The 20,266-nt window shown below is 37.8% G+C and overlaps 1 non-coding gene across 1 annotated transcript; it reads left to right on the top strand.

Annotated features, from left to right (window-relative positions):
* Window positions 1-13,339: 13,339 nt before the first annotated feature.
* MIR2285B-2 (microRNA mir-2285b-2) lies at window positions 13,340-13,420 on the top strand. The gene has a single exon (NR_107821.1). It is a non-coding gene; the product is annotated as a microRNA mir-2285b-2 (primary transcript).
* The last annotated feature ends 6,846 nt before the right edge of the window (window positions 13,421-20,266 follow it).

The raw sequence follows: 20,266 nt of genomic DNA, 5'->3' as shown, positions 1-20,266 counted from the left end.
ATCCTTACCAACACTCATGTTGATAATAGCCATCCTATCAGGTGTGAGGTGACAGATACCTCATTGTGATTTTTACTTGCATTTTCCTGACAATAAGGATGGTAAACACCTTTTCATGTACCTTTTGGCCATTTGTATGTCTTTTTTAGGGAAATATCTATTCATACTCTTTGCCCATTTTAATCAGGTTGTTTGTTGCCATTGAGATATATAATCAGTGTTCTTGTTTTAAACCATTAAATCTTTTAGTGGCTAATACAACTATAGATATTTGGGATTCACCCAGGGACCTAAAAGAGATGTGCTGCTATAACCAAAAACCTAAATTTTGGTAGTGGCTTTGGGTGGGAGTGTTAATAAAAGACAAAATAACTTCAAAGACAGTCCTAGTGGAAAGCTGATGACCCTCAAGGATGCTGCAGTGAGGAACTAAAACAAAGCGAGAAATGTTATTGGAAACTAAAGAAAAGGGGATATTTGCTGTATAGTGCTAAAAGTTTACTCTCAGTAACACAGACCAGGAAACACACATAGTAAACTGGATGTCCTAGCTAAGAAGATTTCAAGGTAAAGTGTTCAAGTTGCTGCTTGGGTTCTTCTGGCTGCTTCCAGTAAAATGCAAGAGGAGAGCAAAAAGCTAAAGAATGATCTTAACTATACAATAACAAAGATGGGCTCAATAAAGGACAGAAATGGTATGGACCTGACAGAAGCAGAAGATATTAAGAAAAGGTGGCAAGAATACACAGAACTGTACAAAAAAGAGCTTCATAACTCAGTTAATCACGATGGTGTGATCACTCACCTAGAGCCAGACATCCTGGAATGTGAAGTCAAGTGGGGCTTAGAAAGCATCACTATGAACAAAGCTAGTGGAGGTGATGGAATCTCAGTTGAGCTATTTCAAATCCTAAAAGATGATGCTGTGAAAGTGCTGCACTCAATATGTCAGCAAATTTGGAAAACTCAGCAGTGGCCACAGGACTGGAAAAGGTCAGTTTCATTCCAATCCCAAAGAAAGGAAATGCCAAAGAATGCTCAAACTACTGCACAATTGCACTCATCTCACACACTAGTAAAGTAATGCTCAAAATTCTCCAAGCCAGGCTTCAGCAATACATGAACTTCCAGAATACGTGCAATACGAGCAATACGTGAACTTTCAGAAGTTCAAGCTTGTTTTAGAAAAGGCAGAGGAACCAGAGATCAAATTGCCAACATCCAGTGGATCATCAAAAAAGCAAGAGAGTTCAGGAAAAACATCTATTTCTGCTTTATTGACTGTGCCAAAGCCTTTGACTGTGTGGATCACAATAAACTGCAGAAAATTCTGAAAGAGATGGGAATACCAGACTACCTGCCCTGCCTCTTGAGAAACCTGTATGAAGGTCAGGAAGCAACAGTTAGAACTGCACATGGAACAACAGACTGGTTCCAAATTGGGAAAGGCCATATATTGTCACCCTGCTTATTTAACTTATATGCAGAGTACATCATGAGAAATGCTGGGCTAGATGAAGTACAAGCTGGAATCAAGATTGCCAGGAGAAGTATCAATAACCTCAGATATGCAGATAACACCACCCTTATGGAAGAAAGAGAAGAACTAAAGAGCCTCTTGATGAAAGTGAAAGACAAGAGTGAAAAAGTTGGCTTAAAGCTAAACATTCAGAAAACAACAATCACGGCAGCTGGTCCCATCACTTCATGGCAAATAGATGGGGAAACAGTGGAAACAGTGTCAGACTTTATTTTGGGGGGCTCCAAAATCACTGCAGATGGTGACTGCAGCCATGAAATAAGAAGATGCTTACTCCTTGGAAGGAAAGTTATGACCAACCTAGACAGCATATTAAAAAGCAGAGACATTATTTTGCCAACAAAGGTCCATCTAGTCAAGGCTATGGTTTTTCCAGTGGTCATGTATGGATGTGATAGTTGGACTATAAAGCAAGCTGAGTGCTGAAGAACTGATGCTTTTGAACTGTGGTGTTGGAGAAGACTCTTGAGAGTCCCTTGGACTACAAGGAGATTCAACCATTCCATCCTAAAGGAAATCAGTCCTGGGTGTTCATTGGAAGGACTGATGTTGAAGCTGAAACTCCAATACTTTGGCCACCTGATGCGAAGAGTTGACTCATTTGAAAAGACCCTAATGCTGGGAAAGATTGAGGGCAGGAGGAGAAGGGGATGACAGAGGATGAGATGGTTGGATGGTATCACCAACTCAATGGACATGGGTTTGGGTAGGCTCCGGGATTTGGTGATGGACAGGGAGGCCTGGAGTGCTGCAGTTCATGGGGTTGCAAAGAGTTGGACATGACTGAGAGACTGAACTGAACTGAATACAGTAACAAGGGCATGTTGTAAAAAATAAATCTACTAATCATTTTCAGATTTTCCAGATGTAAATACTGCTAAAATTAAGAAGTGACTTCTGGGCAGAATTTAAACCTGGGGTGCTATCAGGAAAATATGATATAAATTGCAGCTCAGCATATAAGACTTTTGATAAAACCACAGAAAGGCTTAAATGATGTTTCAAACAGACAACAAAAATCCTTCAAATAAGAGTGTACCACAAGCACAGACCCTCTCTGTTAAAAAATAGGTCTTTAAAGCATCTCATAGTCATTGTTCCATGGGAGACTTTTAAGAAGTCCAAGGCAGAAAATAGCTTCTTGTGACATGATTTGTGAGTGCTGCTTTTGTATAATGGATTGACTCATTACAATTTGAAAGAAAATGTGTGGACCCCTGAACTAGTAAGAGCAGGAAGCAGGGTAGGAAATCTACCCAGCTGCATTATGAATCATTTCTTATGTGTAAGAAAGGATTACTCTTAAGTTCAAGAAGATACCCCCCCAAAAAAGTCCAGTGGGAAAAGTCCAAGAACTGTGTAGAATCATTCCCATGTAGTATGACTAAGCTCTAATCAAGAAAGAACACGTGCCCTGCTGGATTTCAGAATGGCTACCAAGCAATGGTTAGAGGCTGCAATCACAGAAAGCTAACCAAAATGATCACATGGATCAAAGCCTTGTGTAACTCAATGAAGCTATGAGCCATGCCGTGCAGGGCCATCCAAGATGGACAGGTAATGGTGGATTCTGACAAAATGTGATACACTGGAGAAGAGAATGGCAAACCACTTCAGTATTCTTGCCTCGAGAACTGTGAACAGTATGAAAAGGCAAAAAATATGACACCAGATGATGAGTCCCCTAGGTCAGTACATGTCCAATATACTACTGAGGAAGAGTGGAGAAATAGCTCCAGAAAGAATGAAGAGTCTGGGCCAGAGCAGAAACAATGCTCAGCTGTGGATGTGTCTAGTGGCAAAAGTAAAGTCTGATGCTGTAAGACTAATGTTGCATAGGAACCTGGGATGTTAGGTCCATGAATCAAGGTAAATTGGACTGGTCAAGCAGGAGATGGCAAGAGTGAACATCGACATTTTAGGAATCAGTGAACTAAAGTGGACAGGAATGGGCAAATTAAATTCAGATGTCTCTTATATCTATTACTGTGGGCAAGAATCCCTTAAAGAACTGGAGAAGCCCTCACAGTCAACAAAAGAATCCGAAACGCAGTACATGGGGGAAATCTCAATAATGGCAGAATGATCTCGGTTTGTTTCCAAGGCAAACCATTCAACATTACAGTAACCCAAGCCTATGCCCCAACCACTTATGCCAAAGAAGCGGAATGGTTCTATGAAGACCTGCAAGTTTCTAGAACTAACACCAAAAAAGGATGTCTTTTTCATCATAGAGGATTGGAATTCAAAAGTAGAAGTCAAGAGATACCTGGAGTCACAGGCAAGTTAGGCCTTGGAGTACAGAATGAAGCAGGGCAAAAGCTAAGAGTGTTTTGTCAAGAGAACAAACTTTGTCATAGCAAACATCCTTTTCCAACAACACTGGATGACTCTACACATGGATATCACCAGATGGTCAATACTGAAATCAGACTGATTATATTCTTAGCAGCCAAAAACAGAAAAGTTCTATACAGTCAGCAAAAGCAAGGCCTGATGTGGACTGTGGCTCAGATCATAAACTCCTTATTGCAAAATTCAGGCTTAAATTGAAGAAGTAGGAAAAATCACCAGACCATTCAGGTGTGACCCAAATCTAATCCCTTATGATTATATACTGGGGGTGATGAACAGATTCAAGGGACTAGATCTGGTAAATGCAGTACCTGAAGAACTACGGAAGGAGGTTTCTAACACTGTACGGGATGCAATGACCAAATTCCAAAGAAAAAGAAATGCAAGAAAATAAAATGGTTGTCTGAGGAGGCCTGACAAATAGCTGAGAAAAAGAGGTAAAAGGTAAAGGAGGAAGGGAAACATACACCCAACTGAATGCATAGTTCTAGAGAATAGCAAGGAGAGATAAGAAAGCCTTAAGTGAACAAAGTAAAGAAATAGAAGAAAACAATAGAATGGGAAGGATCTCTTCAAGAAAATTGGAGATATCAAGAGAACATTTCATGCAAAGATGAGCACAATAAAGGATAAAGACAGTAAGGACCTAACAGAAGCAGAAGAGATTAAGAAGAGGTGGCAAGAATATACAGAAGAACTATACAAAAAAAGATCTTATTGACTCAGATAACCACGATGGTGTTATCACTCACCTAGAGCCAGATATCCTGGAGTATGAAGTTAAGTGGACCTTGGGAAGTATTACTATGAACAAAGCTAGTGAAGGTGAAGGAATTCCAGCTGAGTGATTTCAAATCCCAGAAGACAATGCTGTTAAAGTGCTGCACGCAATATGCCAGCAAATTTGGAAAACTCAGCAGTGGCCATAGGACTGGAAAAGGTCAGTTTTCATTCTTATCCCAAAGAAAGGTAATGCCAAAGAATGTTCAAACTACATTACAATTGCGCTCATTTCATATGCTAGACAGTAATTCTCAAAATCCTTCAAGCTAGGCTTCCACAGTACATAAACAAAAAAATTCCAGATGTACAAGCTGGATTTAGAACCAAAGATTAAATTGCCAACATCTGTTGGATTATAGAAAAAGCAAGGGAATTCCAGAAAAACATCTACTTCATTAACTATGCTAATGCCTTTGACTATGTGGATCACAACTGTGGAAAATTCTTAAAGAGATGGGAATACCAGACCATCTTAGTTGTCTCCTCAGAAACCTGTATGCAGGTCAAGAAACAACAGTTAGAACCAGACATGGAATAATGGACCAGTTCCAAATTGGGAAAGGAGTTCATCAACACTGTACATTGTCACCCTGCTTATTTTACTTATATGCAGAGTATACCATGTGAAATGCTGGGTTGGATGTATCACAGGCTGGAATCAAGACTGCTGGAGAAATATCAACCTCGCTAATGGCAGAAAGTGAAGGGGAACTAAAGAGCCTCTTGATGAAGGTAAAAGAGGAGAGGTTAAAAAGCTGGCCTAAAGCTCAACATTCAAAAACTAAGATCATGGCATCTGGTCCCATCACTTCATGGCAAGTAGATGGGGAAAAAGATGGCAGATGGGATCTCTGATCTTCTTGGATGGCAGATTTTATCTTCTTGGGCTCAAAAATCACTAAGGACCATGACTGTAGCCATGAAATAAAAATGTTTGCTCCTTGGAAGAAAAGCTATGACAAACCCAGACAACATATCAAAAAGCAGAGACATCACTTTGCTGACAAAAGTGCATATAGTCAAAGCTATGATTTTTCCAGCAGTCATGTATGGATCTGAGAGTTGGACCATAAAGAAGAGTGAGTGCTTTAGAATTAATGCTTTCAAACTGTGGTGCTGGAGAAGACTACTGAGAGTCCATTGGACAAGCAGGGAGATCAAACCAGTCAATCCTAAAGGAAATCAACCTTGAATATTCATTGGAAGGACTGATGCTGAAGCTACAACACTTTGTCAACCTGATGTGAAGAGCCAACTCGCTAGAAAAGACCCTCATGCTGGGAAAGATTGAGAGCAAGAGAAGGGGGCGACAGAGGATAAGATGATTGGATGGCATTACTGACTCAATGGATGTGAGTTTGAGCGAACTCTGGAAGACAGTGAAGGACAGGGAAGCCTGGAGTGCTGCAGTCGATGGGGTCGCAAAGAGTCGGACACAACTTAGCAGCTGAACAACAACAGAACAATAATGTCTGTGTTCCTCCTGTTTTCTCTTTTTGAATGGGAGGGTCTATAGTTATCCTGCCCCATCACTGTAACGTTGATGGGAATGGGAAAGATCACTTTTCAGCTCACAAGTTTTCAGAGCTGTACTTAGGGAACCACATTCAAAGAGCCTTGTCTGCCTCTGGTTCTGACTTAGGTGACAAAATCCTGAACCTGAACCTCATCCTGACATTGTAATAAGATGAAAGGCTTTGGGGGAGTTCTAAGGAATGATGAAGATATTTTACAAGCAGTAGGAATGAAGTAACTTGTGACACACTGTGTAAATCCTCTCCCCTTGAATATGGACCATCTTTAGTGACTAACTTCTAATGAACAGAGTAAGACAGAATGCTGATGTGTAGCTTCGACTTCTGAGGCTAGGTTAGAGAAAATGATACAGTATCTACCCGTTTCTCTTTTGGAATTCTTGCTCTTGTAATGTAGCCGTATTTTAAAAAATCACAGGTTATAGGGTGAGGCCTTATGCAGTATTTGGTCAACAGGGTTGGCAATGGTTCCAGCTGATACCTACTATCAACTGCCAGACAAGTGATTGATAACTCACAGGTATTTAATGGTTTCTACCGTTAATGAAGACACTGTAGCAAAGGTATTAATAGAAAGTAAACTGGTGGTGACTGAGAGTAAGAGAAGACAAGAATATTGAACTGAACATATTAAGTAGAAATTTTCCATTTCTTTACCTGGAAATGAAAGGTTAACATTATATTTTCTTTTGTTAGTGTAACTGAAGAACTGACTTAAATTTAATTTTAACTAATTTAAGCTTCAACCGTCATATGTGGCTGGTAGCCATTATATTGGACACTGAAGCATTATACAATTGTTTTTTTCTGGGCCCCAAAATACTATGGTTTTAAAATAGTTTGATACTGTTGTTATTAACAGGTTTGTGATGTTAGATTTCCTTCATTCACTTTATTAGTTTGGAAGCTCTACAAAGGAATAGTTGGCAGAATTTTGTACTCCTATGAGTGAAATGCCAAGAAAAGTAGTTACCATTTTTTGAGTACCTATAATGATCTAGGCACTCTCTTACATATTCTTTTTAATCTTCACAATGACTTTCTAAAGGAGGAGTTATCATTAATTACTTTTCAGATGATGAAACTGAAGTAGTTAATCTGAAGATAAGAAATGAAGTTAACAAAAAGAAAACAATACTGAGGTGGGTTTGATTACCAAAGCACAGATTTTTTGCCTTCCATCACATATTAAACTTCAGCAAAACCTGGATTTGAAACTTGTTTGTTTGGCATACTGTTTATGACACTGGAGAAGTTATTAAAGCTCTAGGAATATACCTCTATTTGTTACTCTATAAAATTAGAATGACTCCATGTCATAGGAGCACTATAAGGAGGGTTATGTAAACTGTCAAGTACTTTATAAATACATATCTTTAACAGAACTATTCTAAGGAATTAGTGTGTTTTCATAGTATTTTCTCATATTTTTGAAAAATATAGTTTTTCCCTTTTTACCCAATAAAAATGCCATTAAGATACCATTTTGCCTCTCCCTTTATCATCAGATTATCCTTAAATTTTATAGAAAAAATTATGTACTTCTACTCAATATTCCTTTCAAATGGTAAGCCTACTTTCCTATGTTTACAACCAAAAAGTACCCTTCATTATTTTCTGTGGTCTTTTATGATCTGTTAGCAAACACAAAAGTTAGTCTAAATGATCCAGAAATCATGGATGAAAAATGACAGGAGTCCACATGCCACTTGTGCCCAGGGATGGACCAGGGCAGGCTGGCACAGCCAAGCCCAGCCCTTGGTTGCCTGCAGACACCCATGAAACTGTCAGGTGGCAGAGGACCTGTGGATGGCATCACAGGTCAAGGCTACATTGTGGGTGGGAAAGTCCACAGCCCAGAAGGTTTTGCACCATCAGTGCAAAAAGACTAATACTCACCAGCACGTGACCGTTCTTATCTATTCTATAGCTAGAATTTTAAAAATGAAAAACACTGCTTGGTGTTATATTTCTTTGGGGTTAATAGAAAATACTTGCTTAACTAGACTTGCTTTCTCTCTCTCTCCAAAAAAAAAAAACAAAACCTTGCAAACTTGCAGTTTTCTTATATCATCCCTGGGTATAGCATTTTGAATTAGAATTTTTTCAAATTGAAGAACTGACTATAGTGTTTTTAAAAAATTTATTTTGGATTATTGTCTTTCTAGCACCCTACTACTAGTAAGTCATGAAATATTTTAGAGTGTTTTTTACATATTTTACAAATTTACCCTGTGTCCAATAGTTTTTCGTTTTAAGTTGAACCACACGCAATGATCATTTTTGCAGGTCACAGATCCTGAGTAGCATAATTTTTGTATGGCTCCACCTGATTACACCATGAATAAGAAGTGATCTTCTCTTCTTAGATAAATGGGTTACATTAGTATTTGGTAGAAACAATTTTCTTCCATATTTCTACCTTCTGATGCGTCCCCCTGGTTCACCCCAATTTAGTATTTAATTTTTCTTAGGATCTCTCTGTCTCTTCCCGTTCCTTACCCTATGTAATTTAATTATAAATGGGTTTCTGGTAGTTTCAAAGCTTACAAAGGTAATTTCCACCACTGAAAGTAAGCAATTATTTTTCCTTTTCCTTCTTGATCACTGGGCTGAGATGTTTAAGAAAGTCCTTAAGAAACCAGGACAACTTAAACTAGCATCCATCCTGCAGAGGATATAAATGCTCTTTCATTCTCCACACACTGCCATCTGGTGGTTCTATACACAAACCATACCGTTTGCTCTGGCTTCTGTTTGTAACACAGAAGAGAGAAAGTCACAACAGGGGCTCCAGATTTGGTTCTCCCTGGAGACTGGGGCTACCCTGGTGGCTAGTGCCTGCATTTAGCCAGAGCAAGCCTGGTGCGCTACAGTCCATGGAATCGTGATGGAGACAGATACGACTTAGCAACTAAACACATGTTTGAAAATCATGTATCTACACCTACACATCCCAGCAGAGGCCCAAGCCTGACCATGCATCCCAGAAATCAGGGGAAAAGATTTTTCTTGGAAAAACTCTAGTGAGGATATTTTGGACTGTGAGACCATGACACTGAGCAGATTTCTGGGAATATCTGATTCCTTTAAAGAGCTTTTCACTTCCTAACAACATCCTCTGAAGATTTGGAGAGTACAGATATCCCAGAGGAACACCTAGGTTGTCAGTACATCCCTTGTCCTCAAGGAGAGTCACTGCTTCATCATGTTCCAAAGTTCACTGGTAACAGTGTCACTTGAATCAGGGAGCCCATCACCAGTCCCAGTAAGATGATTAAGGAGCATTATGGTTTCCCCAATAACTTTTCATTCATATGTGGATCTTACAACTCTAGATGTCAAAGGTACCTTAGCTATTTTCTAGTACCACAGAGTGGACTGAGCAGGAGGTCTGACTGTAAGATTTATAGAAAGCTTTACTGTGAAGCTTCAAAATAATGTAATTCATAACTCACTTCTACCGTTGATTTTTTTTAATATCAGAGGAGAAAAAGTACCTAATGTTACAGCAAATGATTAGGAGGTGCTCTGTAATTTTTTCATTTGGCTCATTTTCCTTGGGCACAGACTGAAATATTGAATTAGAATGTCTTAATGTGTTGACTGAAGTTTGCTTTTCTTTTGCATCTTCCCTCTCCTTTTCCTAATCCTTTTCTACAATGTCACACTGTCAGTGACATGTGATGTCAGCTATATGAGAATCAGCCAATGAATCCAATTCATTATTAACCCACAGCAATGGAGGAGAACTGTGCTAACTCATAGCAATTAAGATGACTGCGTCACACTGTCATTAACTGTTACTGTTGGAGAAAAATTAGTGAAGAAATAAACCCTGAGTATGACCTTAGACATGTGGTATATCAAGTTTGTTGACTTAGGGATGTGTTCATCAACTGGGATTGAGTTATTATATACACTAAAAAACAACCAGCCAAAAACAAAAGCCAACCAACCAGCCAAACCTAAGAAGAAAAGTCTTATTAGGACCATGGTAATGACTTATTTAAACTTAAAAGTCTCTCCCAGTGATAAATGAAAGGAACTAAGAACTTCATAGTCTAAATATGTGTGAGCATTTCCAAATCTTGGCCACCGTGAGTCAAATAATAATAATCTTAATTCATTTTGACAGACTCCATAATGCCTCACCACAGAAAGTACCTATCACCTACTTACTGAATACATACATGCTAATCACTGGTAGAGGCCCTGAGACTGGACAATGACATTTTATGTTACTAATGTTGTTCAGCATTATGTAGCGGGAGGTACATACATGCAAAAAGTTCATTCACTGTAAGTGGCAATGTGTTATTATCAACATTACCACTAATTTATTAACCGTATCATGATTGGAACTACTGTGTCCTAAGAATCCATCTGCTTTCTCCCCTAATAGTCAGGGGAAGTTTTTGGCAATTTGCCAAATGGTTTCCGCTTTTTAAATACACAGTGCAGAATTTATAAGTAAGTGTGAATATATTTTATGGGTAGGAACCCAAGCCATTTGGGCATTTTGGCACTGGGGAAGCTAATGCCCTTTTGTTTTACAAGAAATCTTTTACAGAGAGATTCAAGATAAGAGATACATGTATCCTGGGGTTACAAAGATATGCACAGGTCTGGGAATAAAGATAGGAGGTGGGCCATGAACTGATATTTTAATGTAATATATAGTTCTACTGTTTCAAAAATAAGCAAATGGAGACTGCTGTCAAATGTTTGTTTCCAGTCAGTTTTTCTATCAAATGGTAAGCAGTGTTTCTCAGTGTGTTATCAGCCTTTTTAACACCCAAAATATTAAAATCCAAAATAAAACATGCCTCAAAATTATTTTTCTGATCTGAAGGAACACTTACTGCCCCTAAGCATTTGTTCTGTTGACTTGTAAATATTTCATTTTCTGATTATAAAAGCCAGAACATATAAGGAACTGGGTAATATTAGTACAAAGGGCATTATGGGGAAATCTGTTAAATATTAAAGTGTTTAGGACTCAAGTCACAGCTCTCAGATGGAGGAGAAGCCATATGCTAGGTCTGCTTTTAGAGCATTTGTCACAAGGTGGAACAGAGAAGTTCTACTTGATAATGACAATGATGGCTGTCATTAAATGACACAAACTGATGCTTCTGAACTTCTGTGCTCTACATGCATTTGACAAGGATCACAGGTCTGATGGAGCAATGATCAATGATTCTGCACATCTCTTCCCAACTTTGCTGACACTGATGTCAATCTGGTAGCTGGCAATTGGCTATGGTGGAACATACATTATAGAAATTGACAAATGCTACAAATCAGACACCTGTGTACTCCTGCCTTCCCTAGCAACACACACACTCCTTGTGAGGAAAACCAGATATTTTAACTAGCACACCACTGCACAGGGCTAAAACTTTTTGAACATGTTATTCTTATGTTGAATCTGTGATTCTATAGGCACAGGAGGTATATGATTTTTAATGAGTTGTGTGAAGTTCCAAAATTCTAATCTAAAATACCACAGATATCTTCCTGTATCTATTCCAGCAGAAACAGTTCAATCTCAGTCAGGGCAACCTAGTTCTCAGGATTCTAGTTGCCCAGGACCCAAGCCCTCAGTGTAATTCACGTGGCATTGGTCTACTGCCCTAGGATTCTCAGAGTCTTTAAGATAGACAATATTCTGGAAGTCGAAGGCTGTACTATGAATAACACTGACAGTTTGATTAGAAACATTCTGTTGATGCCAAATGTTTGTTTGAAAACTTTCTCTAGAAGGCTGTTCTACAAACTGTATACAGATCATAGTTGCTAATGAGACTCTGACTCAGTTCAAAATTATGTTAAATGACAAAGCTAAAAATGCAAACTCCTATGCTATCCAAAAGCAGAATGTTTTCAGAGAGCTTAATTAGCTAAATGCTGTTATTATGTAGATCTATGAAAGAGTTAGTCGCTCAGTCGTGTCCGACTCTGCGACTTCAGGGACTGTAGCCCACCAGGTTTATTTCCATGAAATTCTCCAGGCAAGAAATACTGGAGTGGGTTGCCATTCTCTTTTCCAGGGGATCTTCCCGATCTGGAGATCAAAAACACATCTCTTGTTTCCCCTGCATTCCCAAGTGGGTTCTTTCCCACTAGGGCTACCTGGGAAGTCTATGTCTCATTTGTGTGGCTTTGTATTTTTATGCTTTTATCTTATGTTATTTGGTATTTGCGTTGAGAAAGTCTCCAGTTCAGAGACTTCCTACTTCTTGCATTAATTCATCACATCTCTTTCCACCAGGCTACTTACATCACAAACAATAACTATTTGGGGATAGACAGTAGATAGTAATAACTTTTTTTTTTTTAAGCCAAGTAGTAACTTTTGAAGAGAATAAGATTCCTTCAGTACCCCACCTTCAATGATCAATATTCTTTCTTATTCTCTGCCCAGATCCTTCACGCTGAAGCTTATGCTCATTTCTTATTATTTGAAACTCGGGAGAAAAAGAGCAGCTAGTTCGTCACCATCTTCCCTAGAGTGACCTTTAATATTCAGATGTGGTTTACATTCAAGACAGAAGCTTACAGTCCAGTATCAGACTGTCCGAATAGGTTTCATTCTTTAAAAATGTTAACACTGCTATTACCCAGCCTGGTGCTCTTTTAAATGAGTTTATGAATTAAGGATTTTTTTACCTAGCCTAAGTTCAGTGTTTACCAGACTATGAAGTCTAAGAGACTATAGACATTTGAAATGTAACATTATGAGGCTTTTCTGCCACCTTCAACACCTCACTGCCCTTCAGGTCAATTCTTGAAACATGAAATATTATCAGTGCTGTAGCCCTGAAGAGGTCTAGCTTAAGTAGGCTTTCCCAGGATTTTACATTATTTCTTACCTTATTAGTCATGTGCTCTATTTCCACTGTAAGTTTCTAATTAACAGTTTACATGAACTTTGCATTAATATTAATATTTCTTCTTTCTCACATCATTTAAAATTTCTGCTCCTCATTTATAAAGATATGCTTTTCCTTCTTTGAATTTCCTGTGTCTAAATAATGCTATTTTATTTCCTGTTATATCTATTAATTGCACCTCAGTTCCTAAGTAAAGTTTTCTCATATTATTCCAACAAAAGGTTGTACTGGGGTAGCCAAAAAGTTCATTTGGGTTTTTCTGTAAGATGTTACAGAAAAATCTGAGTGAACTTTTTGGCCAACTCTATAGTTTTATATAACTTTGTGAGGAAAAAATGGTTACTTTTAGTTATTTTTAGTTCCAATTTGCCCATAATGCTCTTGCTTTAGCATTTATCTTTGTCAGAGAGGATGCCACAGACCATCAAAAAGTCTTGAGTATTAACTAGGGATCTGTAGAGTTGGGGTGCTTTTTAAATAATAGGAGAGGCTACAATATAGTCTCCTTCCCTCCCAAGAATCAGTAAAAAAAAAAAAAAAAAAAATTAGCAGTCTGAGGAATGCCAAAGATGCACTTAAAAGAAAAATACTTTCTGTAGGCAAATCATACTGTTTCTCCTGAAATGTGAACTATTTCCAAAGTAATACAGAATAAAAGAAGCCCAGTAAACTCTCTCAGAGACTGAAAAAACTGGATCTGATTACCTTTATTCTGGAACATGCCTGAAACTGAAGTTGAAAATATAAACTAAAAAGTCAAAATTTTTGAGCAATTTTTCTTCAGTGGTGCTCATTTGGCACACTTCCCAGAAGCTTGTGACAGGGAACAGAAACTCTTAATTTTTGGAACGTTCTGCTCAAACTCTTGTATTAGAGGATCAGATTACCTAGTCACAAACTGATTCTTTTTCATTTGACATTTTACCATATAGAGATGAATTTTAAAGACACATTTAATTGGCTTCTCTATTTAAACTGAAATCTGTATTGCGTGAAATTGTGGCTTTGACAAAGTAATCAAAATCAGTATATGTTTATAGGCCTACCCAGAAGACTTATTTTAATAATTTCTACAACATTGTTTACAGAATACAAAATTAGGGTCATGTCCAGCCTTTGTTATGAGAAGAGGATGTGCTCATGTTTAAGTAAATTTGGTGCATCCCACCGGGTTACGTGTCATTCAGTGAAATGTGCTCACTGAGTCAGGGGCCAGATGGTGGATGCAGAAGTCTTTTGCTAGACTACATCTCTATAGAAGATGATGTCACACTGGACTTGGTGACCAGGCTGACACTGAATGCAACTCAGTCACGGTATTTAAATCACATTAAGATTCTCTTTTATTTATGGCTCTCGTTGTGATTTTTGTCTGGCTTTATGTCTAATTGCTAGCCTCCATGTGGTGATAGGATACGTTATCAGTTCTGCCTTTATCTTTGCCAAAATGAACTCTGCAAACCTTTCTGAGGTAAAAATCATTTACCTCGGGGGAAAAATCATTACATAAAACTACAGTTCAGCATAAAGTTAAATAAAAGGACACTATACTCTATAAGCTATATTTCATATTCTTGATACTGTTGAGGCTATTTTATTAGTGTTAGCATGGATACTTTCTGTTATAACTACAAAATTTTAGAGGTAGAAGGACAAGAGATCATATAGTCCAATCTAGTGACTAAAAACAATATGAATTCAGGGTTTTGTGTTTGCTAAAGTAGGGAACAACTCAGGTCTAAAGATCAAGTTACAATACTTGATTTGTACTTTTTTCGCTACTCCCAACTTCCTTCCTCCAACCACTAACTTCAAATATGCCTTCGACATTGTCATTGTCATTTCACCATCATCAACTGACCACAGTGGGAAATACCATCCATTTTTTTATTTAGGCTATGGAGAAAGGTATTCTGTCTTCACAGTACTGTTATTTCTTCTGGTCAAGGGAAAACTGTATTTACTCAGTAAAAGTAAACATTAACTGAAGTTGTATTTGTCATCTGAATGTTTCTAATAGTGTTACAGAATCAGAGAATTACGTGAAAATTAGTGGAAATGTGGAGAAACAGAGCTACTCTTGAAACTTAAGTTCTCTTTCTTCTTGCATCAGTTTTAACAATCTCCCTCCCACCCCCAGAATACCTCCCTTGCCCTCAGTCTGTAAGGAAGCAAAGTTTGTGTTTTTTTTTTCTTGTTGGCTCTTCAAGCATATCCACTGGATTGAGTTTGAAACTGCTCTAAACAAAGTTTCCTTCCTTACACTCCCTAATGCTAGTTTTACTCTCTGATCTTCACTTTCAGAAATTAGACTCTGACCTGTTCAGCCTCGTCAAACCTCTTATTATTTTTTCTATGGATTCTACTCAATCCATAATTCATCTGGAGTATTTCTTAGTATAAATATGATTTTGTCCTCATCCACAGTACTGGCATCAACATGAAGGACCTGTTATAAGGATTAATATTTACATTTAACACACGTAAAAAGACCTTTCTTATATTAAGAAGTGGCAGCAGCCAACATAGATACAACTGGAGTCATCACAGTTGTATCTATGATCAAGCTGTATCAAGTCAAAGCTTTGGCCAAAATACTTTATTTACTAAAAGTAATTAGGACAAAGCTCTAAGACAGATATCTAGTTTAAAGATCAACTCACCCCAAAGAATACAGTATTTAACACTTCTAAGTCAAATCTCTATCAAGTTATACATTTTCTTTAGAACCAAAGAGGTAAATGTTTCAGATATTATCCCTAAAGGATCAATGGGGTTTGTTCATCAAGTTTAGGCCAGTGTGGCAAAATTATTCAGCTTTGTGTTTTCTAAGAAATAAAACTTCCACAGTGAATAGACATCACTTGGGAAATGATTGCATTTTCTCCCTAGGGACTGTGGCTGACTCTGCAACCTGTATCACCCAGGAAAAAAAGGGAAAAGTCAATCATAAGGATGGTTTCCCCTTGCCAGTTACAGTTTAGCAAAGGGCATGTGACCTTGGCCATTTCTGTCAAGGAGAATGAGGTTAGTCAGCCAGAGTGTTTCTGATGTTCCTTTGTTCTTAACTTAAAAACTTAACTGCTCTTGAGGCTTTAGTATTTAAAAATTTCTAAATCAGTAGTTATTTACAAAATATCCATACTAGATGTTTATCTAAATTCTTCCCTCTCAAAGATGACATAAGACGTAACAAATAAATAATGGATTACAAGCGATTATCTGAGCATGAAGTTCTGCAGAGAGGACAACTCAAACAAAGAAATCAGGATCAGAAAGTCTTTTCTACAACTCCCTTTCCATGAACCCAACTCTGGTTCCTGTTTGGCATACAATGAACTTCTACCAGAGAGAGGCAGCCTTGAGCCCTTTATCAACAAACTTGGGTGCAGTGTAAAAGAGAAATGCAAAGCAAAAAGAAATTTTTAAAAAGGGTTAAAGCCTCAAGATCACAAGAGAGTGAGAGCCCTCAGCCTAAAAACAATTAATTTTAAACTTAAGGTTACATGAAAAACTCTACCTTAAAACACCACAGCCCAGCAGCCTCAACTATTACCACGACCACTCAAGACGAATGAGGACTGAGGTGGGTTGTGGTCATTCTTGGAAACTCGAGTATGATGCTAACGTGTCTGACAACTGGGATTTAGAATATACTTTGGTTTGGTCTTAATAGTTAAAGAGCACAGGCTCTGATGCCAGACTGCCTGGAACTCAATTCTAGCTTCACTACTTGCCAGCTGTTGGGAAAGGAAGCTCTTCATGCTTTCTTTTCATTGTAAAAGATGATATTCTCTACTTCATTTTCTACTTTGCTATGACAATAAAATAAGATTAATATATGTGAAATATTTGGAACACTGCCTGGCACATAGCAAGTGCATGATAAATGTTATCATGATTATTATATCTGGCTCTGACAAGGAGTTTTGCTTTAAAAGGAAAAGTAGAAATGGCTAGTAGACAAAAGAGGGTTTTTTTTAAAGATAGGGAGAAAAAAAACATGAAGTGTGGAAAGCTGGTTTAATTAGGGTTGGGATTTTGCCAAGAGAATATACAAAGTGAGAGAGGGACAAGGGATGAGTGATTACAAGAGTGATCTTGATAAATGACTGAGGAATAAAATTTGGGTAAGCACTAAGGGGTAACAAGAGGGGTAGTAGATGGAGAGACTGAGAATCAAATAAAAAGGTGGTAAAATCAGATTTTAGGCCCTGGTGGGGCTGAGGTATTACAGAGTCAGAGTTCATGAGAGAATAAAATTGGAAGGCAAGAAATGGTAATTCACAGAGTAGGAATACTGATACCAACTGCAGGCAGTTGGTAAAGAATCTACCTGCAATGCAAGAGACCCCAGTTTGATTCCTGGGTTGGGAAGATACACTGGAGAAGGGATAGGCTATCCATTCTAGTATTCTTGGGCTTCCCCTGTGGCTCAGGTGGTAAAGAATCAGCCTGCAATGTGGGAGACCTGGGTTTGATCCCTGGGTTGGGAAGATCCCCTGGAGAAGGAAAAGGCTACCCACTCTAGTATTCTGGCCTAGAGAAATCCATGGACTGTATAGTCCATGGGGTTGCAAAGAGTCAGACACAACTGAAAGACTTTCACTTCACTTTCAGGAATACTGAAACAGAAAAAAAAAAAAACAGAGCTGCGGTATGGACATAGAAAAGTTTAGGGTATGATCATGCAAGTGTGAGACTGAAATAGCAAAGGATAACTCGTTACAGAGATCTTATGATCTTACATGCCTAATCGTGGCACAGAAGGGTCGTACATGAACCCAAATCTCCATTATTTCTCTAATGTTATCTCCTACTTCCCACTTGCTTTTGTCCAAACATAACTGGCCTTCCTGTGTTCCTGCAGCACACTGAACATGCTCTCATTCAGTCTTTGCACCTGTTTCTCCCTCAGCCCATACACTTTCCCTACCTCCCTCATTTTCTTCAGCAATTTGCTCTAACGTCACTTTCTCACGGACTGTAAGAGTGTTGCAGAGACTGACCTGCAGCTAAAAACCTTCAAGACTATGGCATACTGGGGGACTGGTAACTGCGACAGGGAGGAGTGAGTAGTACAGTCTGATAGCGTGAGCTTCACAGCTAGGGAGTTTTGAGAGAGAGAGTGAGAGAGAAAGCAAAGTCTAGAAGTAGCAATGAAGAACAAAGAAGATCAGACCTTTCTTTCCTCTGAAGAGTTAGATAAAATATGAAATTTATTGGAAGATCTTTTATAAGGTAAGCCCTGACTAAATCTATTCACTTCTTTAGTATATACTGCATTTTGTTTATATTTTTTAATTCAGTAGACCATCCAGAAAATGGGTCATGAGGACAAAATAAAACTTACTGTTGTGCCAATATTACCATTTAGAACCCTTTGATTTTACCAGTAATGACGTGAGGCACTGATTTGTGTATTCTATGTCACATAGCAGACTGTGCACTCTACTAGAGCTCCTAATTACCAATTCACAGAGCCATACTGGCTTTAGTCCCATGGAAAAAGCATCGCCTGTTGTGTTGTGAGAAGAGGAAATACAATAGTACCTGATGTCTAATAGAGAAAATGTATGTTCAGAATTACATATGCAAGAACATAAGTTTTTCCCATCTTCTCAGTGAATAGCCTTAATTCCTTTTTGTATTGGCCTTCTGGGTGAGAAGTGGTCTCATGATCTATGGATCTTCCAAAGGTCTTGCAAATATAAAATAATAGCACAGGTCTTGAAAAACCATGTTCACATAATATTTTTCACCTTTGGTAAATAATGCTCCAGTTCTGAAATGGCCCCAACAGGTATTTCAAATTAGCAGCTTGGTCACTTTGAGCAAACAGAAATGAATAACAATAAATGTCACTCCCTTATAACAATCAAATAAAAAATTAAAAAGCAGAATATAAAATGTTAATCACACATAAAAAATTTACTCATTTTAATCATCTATGTCTTAAATTAACTCCTAAAAAATGTTTTCATTCCTTATCTATTTCCATTTATCTTCATGAAGTGTTTATATATATATATAGTGACTGCAGTGAATATAAAGCACTGTTCCCCTTTTCTGGAAGAACTGACTTATTCATTATACACAGAAGAGAAAAATTTGAGGGAGCTAAAAAGAACAGTTTTCTGAAGCAGAAGTACCATGTCTTGTAATATGATTTCATAACGGTTTAGGGAAGTAACATTCCAGTTCAATTTGCATGAACTGTTCTATCAATCAAAAAAGGACTTTCATGTAGAACTCTCTCTTCCAAACTGTATTATACTGAAAAGTTTACCAGTGACAAAAATTACTGGGGAAGAGATCTAGGGGAATCAAGAAAGTTATATATGCAATAATTTATGGATTAACTTTTGAAGTTTGGATCAAATATGTATTACAGGATCCTCTATTTCCTAAAAACTGACATAATGAAAAAATTTTAAGTACTGGAAAAGAAGAAAGTATATTTTGATTAATCATAAATTATGTGTAATTCCTGGAAAAAATACCAGAAGGTAAATGGAATCTGACTGAAGGAGGAAATCTTAAGCCAGACTATGCATGGGAAGACAGTTACAAAAGGTGGCAAGGACTCCAGATGTTGGGATCCTTTTAAGGGAGAGGCATGATATTGCTCTACAATACCAAAAAAGAAACAAAGTTTACACTTCTAGAAGACTTGATACTGGTCATAGTATTTCTCTATAATCACTAGAAACAGGCTGAATTTATAGAACATTTGCTGAAAGACTAACAAGAAACGTGAAACGTAAATGAGCCAACAAGCAAAGAATTACCAAATATTCGAGGGAAACCAACACCACAAAAGGGCATCAAACTCAACAGACAGAACTAAATCCCTAAGAAAACAATCAATAGGGTGAAAAGAGTCTTAAAAACGTGTACAATTAATATCCTTAGAAGGCAAAGAGGAAATCACAACCATGAGACAAAGAGGCCTTAGAACAAATAAAGATCTTAGAAAAAATAAGTATAAAAACAAACACACCAAGACACCAAACCTTAAAACAACTCAACAGATAGGCCAAGTAACAGAATGAACATAGCTTTATAGTCAGTGTGTTGCAAGAAGGAGCTAAGGAATTCTCCCAGGGCACAGTGTAAAAAAAAACAAGGGGATAAAAAATGTAAAAGAAAAA

Source organism: Bos taurus, chromosome 3 (genome assembly GCF_002263795.3).
Source record: "Bos taurus isolate L1 Dominette 01449 registration number 42190680 breed Hereford chromosome 3, ARS-UCD2.0, whole genome shotgun sequence".
In the NCBI taxonomy this organism is placed as follows: domain Eukaryota; kingdom Metazoa; phylum Chordata; class Mammalia; order Artiodactyla; family Bovidae; genus Bos; species Bos taurus.
The sequence above is the reverse complement of the archived record's forward strand: the minus strand, read 5'-3'. Positions and strand labels throughout refer to the sequence as shown.